Source organism: Arachis duranensis, chromosome 9 (genome assembly GCF_000817695.3).
Source record: "Arachis duranensis cultivar V14167 chromosome 9, aradu.V14167.gnm2.J7QH, whole genome shotgun sequence".
NCBI lineage: Eukaryota > Viridiplantae > Streptophyta > Magnoliopsida > Fabales > Fabaceae > Arachis > Arachis duranensis.
Window position 1 is genome coordinate 96,967,293 of NC_029780.3, and position 8,288 is coordinate 96,975,580.

At 37.9% G+C, this 8,288-nt stretch overlaps 1 non-coding gene across 1 annotated transcript; it reads right to left on the minus strand.

The window, feature by feature from the left end:
* Window positions 1–4,577: 4,577 nt before the first annotated feature.
* Window positions 4,578–4,685, minus strand: LOC127741964 (small nucleolar RNA R71). Its single transcript, XR_008003151.1, has one exon. It is a non-coding gene; the product is annotated as a small nucleolar RNA R71 (small nucleolar RNA).
* Between the last annotated feature and the right edge of the window lie 3,603 nt (window positions 4,686–8,288).

Consider the following 8,288-nt stretch of genomic DNA (forward strand, 5'->3'; position numbering starts at 1 on the left):
TTCCGTGGGATGATCAGTATGTTCCCAACAGAAAGTACATTAGACCCACAACGGCCACTACCAGCCGGACTGCAGACCCAGCCGGAGATATTCTTTCTCCTTCCACATCACAAGCACCTTCAACAAATCAGCTGCTCCTTTAGATACTTCAGATGTTGGACCGGCTTGACCGGCAGGCAAAGCGAAGGGAGCACCGTAACAAGTGCCGATTTACATACCTCAAGGAGCTGATTGTTGGCAACCATCCACCTGAAGAAGAATCAGACACTTCGGACTCCACTTCACCTACTAGCACTGGAATCCATGACAACCCCGACTGTGGAGATGCTGTTACCAGCCCCCCTTTATTCCTGACTGATGGCACCGAGGACAGTGCCAAGCTTTAAGTGTGGGGAGGTTGGTCAGTACCTGACTTCTGGAGGTAATTGCTTTTTCTTAACACCAATAGGTTATTTTTCTTTTGTTAGGACAGGATAGATTACATCGTAATAAGTGTTTGCATGTATGTTCTACTTGGTTGAAAAATAATAAGTTTCTTTCCAAGACCCCATTTTGAAAATTTCACTAATCTAAATTAAAAAATTTTTGTGTTAAACTTGTTTGAAGATTGTAATTTGGAACATGGTTTAGAGCTAGAACACACAACCTGTGAGATTTGAGCTTAAATATATGGTTATGTTATTTAACCATAAATATTTTATTCCTGTGTGTTTCCTTCTCTATGACTGCAATCTATATTTTGTTCCACTCTATATGTCCAATGTTTATTGTATTTATATGCATACATATGATTGAGGCCATCATTTGTTATTAGCTCACTGATGAGCGGATAATTTATACGCTTTTTGGCATTGTTTTTAGGTAGTTTTTAGTAGGATCTAGCTACTTTTAGGGATGTTTTTATTAGTTTTTATGCAAAATTCACATTTCTGGACTTTACTATGAGTTTGTATGTTTTTCTTTGATTTCAAGTATTTTCTGGCTGAAATTGAGGGACCTGAGCAAAAGTCTGATAGGAAACTGACAAAGGACTGCTGATGTTGTTGGATTCTGACCTCCCTACACTCGAAATGGATTTTCTGGAGCTACGGAACTCCAAATGGCGCTCTCTTAACGGCGTTGGAAAGTAGACATCTAGAGCTTTTCAGCAATATATAATAGTCTATACTTTGTTTGAGTTTAGATGATGCAAACTGGCATTCAACGTCAGTTCCATACTGCATTCTTGAATAAAATGACAGAAACACGTCACAAACCAGAGTTAAACGCCAAAAACACGTTACAACTTGGTATTTAACTCCAAGAGAAGCCTCTGCACGTGTAATGCTTAAACTCAGCCCAAGCACACACCAAAGTAGGCCCCGAAAGAGGATTTCTGCACTTAGACTTATTTCTGTAAACCCTAGTAGCTAGTCTAGTATAAATGGGACATTTTACTATTGTATTAGACATCTTTGGATTATTTTTGGTTCACCTTATGATCCTTTGATCACGTTTATGGGGGCTGGCCATTCGGCCATGCCTGGACCATCACTTATGTATTTTCAACGGTTGAGTTTCTACACACCATAGATTAAGGGTGTGGAGCTCTGTTGTACCTCGAGTTTCAATGCAATTACTACTATTTTCTATTCAATTCAGCTTATTCTTGTTCTAAGATATTCGTTCCACTTCAACATGATGAATGTGATGATCCGTGACACTCATCATCATTCTCACTTATGAACGCGTGACTGACAACCACTTCCGTTCTACCTTAGACCGAGCGTGTATCTCTTGGATTCCTTAATCAGAATCTTCGTGGTATAAGCTAGAACCCTTTGGCAGCCATTCTTGAGAATCCGGAAAGTCTAAACCTTGTCTGTGGTATTCCGAGTAGGATTCAGGGATTGAATGACTGTGACGAGCTTCAAACTCACGATTGTTGGGCATGGTGACAGACGCAAAAGAGTCAATGGATTCTATTCCGACATGATTGAGAACCGACAGATGATTAGCCGTGCTGTGACAAGAGCATTTGGACCATTTTCACTGAGAGGATGGGATGTAGCCATTGACAACGGTGATGCCCTACATACAGCTTGCCATGGAAAGGAGTAAGAAGAATTAGATGAAAGCAGCAGGAAAGCAAAGATTCAGAAGGAACACAGCATCTCCATACACTTATCTGAAATTCCTACCAATGATTTACATAAGTATCTCTATCTTATTTTATGTTTTATTTATTATAAAATTCGAAACCTTTATAACCATTTGAATCCGCCTAACTGAGATTTACAAGATGACCATAGCTTGCTTCATACCAACAATCTCTGTGGGATTCGACCCTTACTCACGTAAGGTATTACTTGGACGACCCAGTGCACTTGCTGGTTAGTTGTGCGAAGTTGTGACAAAGTGTGATTCACGTTTGAGAGCGCTACCAAGTTTTTGGCGCCATTGTTGATGATCACAATTTCGTGCACCAAGTTTTTGGCGCCGTTGCCGAGGATTGTTCGAGTTTGAACAACCGACGGTTCATCTTGTTACTCAGATTAGGTAATTTTCTTTTCAAAAAGTTTTCAAAAATTTTTCAAAAATTCTTTTCTTTGTTTGCATTTTTTCAAAAAAATAAATAAATAAATAAATAATTTTCGAAAAATACAAAAAAATCATAAAATCATAAAAATCAAAAATATTTTGTGTTTCTTGTTTGAGTCTTGAGTCAATTTTTAAGTTTGGTGTCAATTGCATGTTTTAAAAACTTTTGTATTTTTCGAAAATTCATGCATGTGTTCTTCAGGATCTTCAAGTTGTTCTTGGTAAGTCTTCTTGTTTGATCTTGATATTTTCTTGTTTTGTGTTTTTTATTGTTTCTCATATGCATTTTTGAATTCTTAGTGTCTATATATGAAAAATTTCTAAGATTGGTGTCTTGCATGTTTTTCTTTTCTTGAAAATTTTTCAAAAATAAGTTCTTGATGTTCATCATGATCTTCAAAGTGTTCTTGGTGTTCATCTTGACATTCATAGTGTTCTTGCATGCATTAAGTGTTTTGATCCAAAATTTTCATGTTTTGGGTCATATTTGTGTTTTTCTCTCTCCTCATTAAAAATTCAAAAAAATAAAAAAATATCTTTTCCTTATTTTGCTCATAATTTTCGAAAATTTGAGTTGACTTAGTCAAAAATTTTTAAAACTTAGCTATTTCTTATAAGTCAAGTCAAATTTTCAATTTTAAAAATCTTATCTTTTCAAAATCTTTTTCAAAAATCAAATCTTTTTCATTTTTCTTTTATGATTTTTGAAAATTTAAAAATATTTTTCAAAATCTTTTTCTTAACTTCATTTCAAATTTTTGAAAACTTTACTAACAATTAATGTGATTGATTCAAAAATTTGAAGTTTGTTACTTTCTTGTTAAGAAAGATTCAATATTTAAATTCTAGAGTCATATCTTTTAGTTTCTTGTTAGTCAAGTAATCAATTTTAATTTTAAAAATCAAATCTTTTCCAAAATATCTTTTTCAATCATATCTTTTCAAAATATCTTTTTCAAATCATATCTTTTTCAAAATTAATTTCAAAAATCTTTTCAAAATTGATTTTCAAATCTTTTTCAACTAACTAGTTGACTTTTTGTTTGTTTTACTATTTCTTATCTTTTTCAAAACCACCTAACTACTTTTCTCTCTCTAATTTTCGAAAATTACCTCTCTCTTTTTCAAAATTATTTTAATTAACTAATTATTTCAAATTCTAATTTTGATTTTATTCCTTCTCTTAGTTTTCGAATTTTAACTTTAATTTAAAATAAAAACAAAAATATTTTTCTTTTATTTTAAGTTAATTTTCGAAAACCCCTCTCTCTCATCTCTTTCTATTTATTCATTCATTTACTAACACTTCTCATCATCTCAAGAGTTCGAACTCACTCTTCCCCCTTGTGTTTGATTCTCACTTTTTCCCTCTTCTATTCTTTTCTTCTTCTACTAACATAAAGGAATCTCTCTACTGTGGTAAAGAGGATCCCTATTATTATTATTTTCTGTTCCCTTCTTTTTAATATGGGCAGGAGCAGGGACAAGAATATTCTTGTTGAAGAAAACCCTAAACCTGAAAAGACTCTGAAGAGGAAACTAAAGAAGCTAAATTACAACAATCCAGAGACAACCTTACAGAAATTTTCGAAAAGGAAGAGGAGATGGCAGCTGAAAATAATAATGCAAGAAGGATGCTTGGTGATTATACTACACCTACTTCCAAGTTTGATGGAAGAAGCATCTCAATCCCTGCCATTAGAGCAAACAATTTTGAGCTGAAACCTCAATTAGTTGCTCTACTGCAACAGAACTACAAGTTCCATGGACTTTCATAAGAAGATCCCTACCAGTTTTTAACTGAGCTCTTGCAGATCTGTGAGACTGTTAAGACTAATGGAGTAGATCCTGAAGTCTACAGACTCATGCTTTTCCCTTTTGCTGTTAGAGACAGAGCTAGAACATGGTTGGACTCACAACCTAAAGATAGCCTGGACTCTTGGGATAAGCTGGTCACGGCCTTCTTGGCTAAGTTCTTTCCTCCTCAAAAGCTGAGCAAGCTTAGAGTGGATGTTCAGACCTTCAAACAGAAAGATGGTGAATCCCTCTATGAAGCTTGGGAAAGATACAAGCAGATGACTAAAAGGTGTCCTTCTTACATGCTTTCAGAGTGGACCATTCAGGATATATTCTATTATGGTCTATCCGAGTTCTCTAAGATGTCACTGGACCATTCTGTAGGTGGATCCATTCACCTAAAGAAAACACCTGCAAAAGCTCAAGAACTTATTGACATGGTTGCAAATAACCAATTCATGTACACTTCTGAGAGGAATTCTGTGAATAATAAGACGCCTCAGAGGAAGAGAGTTCTTGAGATTGATGCTCTGAATGCCATATTAGCTCAGAACAAAATGTTGACTCAGCAAGTCAACATGATTTCTCAAAGTCTGAATGGATGGCAAATACATCCAACAGTACTAAAGAGGCATCTTTTGAAGAAGAAGCCTATGATCCTGAGAACCCTGCAATGGCAGAGGTAAATTACATGGGTGAACCTTATGGAAACACCTATAATTCCTCATGGAAAAATCATCCAACTTTCTCATGGAAGGATCAACAGAAGCCTTAACAAGGCTTTAACAATGGTGGAAGAAATAGGCTCAGCAATAGCAAGCCTTTTCCATCATCTTCTCAGCAACAGACAGAGAATTCTGAGCAGAGTTCCTCTAGCTTAGCAAACATAGTCTCTGATATGTCTAAGGCCACTTTAAGTTTTATGAGTGAAACAAGGTCATCCATCAGAAATTTGAAGGCACAAGTGGGCTAGCAGAGTAAGAAAATCACTGAAACTCCTCCTAATACTCTCCCAAGCAATACTGAAGAGAAACCAAAAAGAGAGTGCAAGGCCATTGACATAATTAAAATGGCCGAACCTAGAGGGGAAGGGGAGGACATGAATCCCAATGAGGAAGACCTCATGGGATGTCTCCCAGACAAGAAGGAGTTCCCTATTGAGGACCTAAAGGAATTTGAGACTCATATAGAGACCATAGAGATTCCATTAAACCTCCTTCTGCCATTAATGAGCTCTGAAAACTATTTTTCCTCTGAAGAGGATGAAGATGTGACTGGAGAGCAAGTTGCTCAATATCTAGGAGCCATCATGAAGCTGAATGCCAAGTTGTTTGGTAATGAGACTAGGGAAAGTGAACATCCCTTGCTCATTAGTGAACTAGATACATAGGTTCAGCAAACTCTACCTCAAAAGAAAAAAGATCCTAGTAAATTCTTAATACCCTGTACCATGGGCACCATGACCTTTGAAAAGGCTCTGTGTGACCTGGGGTCAGGTATAAATCTTATGCCACTCTCTGTAATGGAGAAACTAGGGATCTTTGAGGTACAGGCTGCCACATTCTCATTACAGATGGCAGACAAGTTAGTAAGACAAGCTTATGGATTGGTAGAGGACGTGTTAGTAAAGGTTAAAGGCCTTTACATCCCTGCTGATTTCATAATCTTAGACACTAGGAAGGAGGAGGATGAATGCATCATCCTTGGAAGACCCCTCCTAGCCACAGCAGGAGCTGTGATTGATGTTGACAGAGGAGAGCTAGTCCTTCAATTGAATGGGGACTACCTTGTGCTTAAAGCTCAAAGATATTCCTCTACAACCATGGAAAAGAAGCATGAAAAGCTTCTCTCAATACAGAGTCAAACAAAGCCCCCACAATCAAACTCTAAGTTTAGTGTTGGGAGGCCACAACCAAACTCTAAGTTTGGTGTTGAATCCTCACATTCAAACTCTAAGTTTGGTGTTGGGAGTCCACAACATTGACCTAATCACCTGTGAAGCTCCATGAGAGCACACTGTCAAGCTAGTGACATTAAAGAAGCGCTTATTGGGAGGCAACCCAATTTTTATTTATCTAATTTTATTTTTATTTTATTTTTTCTTTTATGTTTTATTAGCTTCATGATCATGTGGAGTCACAAAAAAAATAGTAAAATTAAAAACAGAATCAAAAATAGTAGAAGAAATAGCACACCCTGGAGGAAGAGCTTACTGGCATTTGAACGCCAGTAAGGAGTATCTGGCTGGCGTTCAACGCCAGAACAGAGCATGAATCTAGCGTTGAACGCTAGAAACAAGCAACAATCTGGCATTTAAATGCCAGGATTACACCCTAAAGAGAGTTGGCATTAAACACCAGAAACAAGCATGGAACTGGCGTTCAACGCCAGAAACATGCTGTAGACTAGCGTTTAACGCCAGAAACATGCTGCAGATTGGTGTTGAACGCCCAAAACAAGCATGGAACTAGCGTTCAACGCCAGAAACAAGCATCAATCTGGCATTGAACGCCAGGATTGCATGCAGAGGGCATTTTACACACCTCATTGGTGCAGGGATGATAAAATCCTTAACACCTCAGGATCTGTGGACCCCACAGGATCATCTCAGGATCTGTAGACCCCATAGGATCCCTACCTACCTCAACTCACCTTCTCTCTTCTTCACACAATCCAATAACACTCTTCCCCGAAAACCCTTCACCAATCACTTCAATCTCTCTTCTCCATCACCTCTTCACCACTCACATCCATCCACTATTCCCCATAAACCCCACCTACCTTCAAATTCAAAATCCCTTTTCCCATCCAAACCCACCCAATATGGCCGAACCTTAACCCATCTCCCTCTACTATATAAACCCCTCTATCCTTCTTCATTTTCACACAATACTACCCTATCTTCTCCCCCTTGGCCGAATACACACCTCTCTCCCTCTCCTCCATTTTTTTCTTCTTCTTCTTCTCTTCTTTCTTCTCTTGCTTGAGGGCAAGCAATATTCTAAGTTTGGTGTGGTAAAAGCATAGCTTTTTTGTTTTTCCATAACCACTTATGGCACCTAAGGCCGGAAAAACCTCTAGAAAAGGGAAAGGAAAGACAAAAGCTTCTACCTTCAAGTCATGGGAGATGGAGAGATTCATCTCAAAGGTCCATCAAGACCACTTCTATGAAGTTGTGACCAAGAAGAAGGTGATCCCTGAGATCCCTTTCAAGCTCAAGAAAAATGAGTATCCAGAGATCTGACATGAGATCCTAAGAAGAGGTTAGGAAGTTCTGACCAACCCCATTCAACAAGTCGGAATCCTAATGGTTCAAGAGTTTTATGCCAATGCATGGATCACTAGGAACCATGATCAAAGTATGAACCCAAATCCAAAGAATTATCTTACAATGGTTCGAGGAAAATACTTAGATTTCAGTCCGAAAAATGTGAGGTTGGCATTCAACTTGCCTATGATGCAAGAAGATGCACGCCCCTACACTAGAAGGGTCTACTTTAATCGAAGGTTGGACCAAGTCCTTATGGACATATGTGTGGAAGGAGCTCAATGGAAAGAGACTCAAAAGGCAAGCCGGTTCAATTAAGAAGATTAGACCTAAAGCCTGTGGCTAGTGGAAGGTTGGAGTTCATCCAACGCTCCATCATCCCCACTAGCAACCGATCCGAAGTTACTATGGATTGGGCCATCATAATCCATAGCATCATGATTGGAGAGGAAGTAGAAGTTCATGAAGTCATCTCTCTTGAATTCTACAAAATAGCCAAAAAGTCCGCCACCATGGCAATGCTAGCTTTTCCTCATCTTATTTGCCATCTATGCTACTCAGCTGGAGTTATCATAGAAGGAGATATTCTCATTGAAGAGGATAAGCCCATCACTAAGAAGAGGATGGAGCAAACAAGATAGCC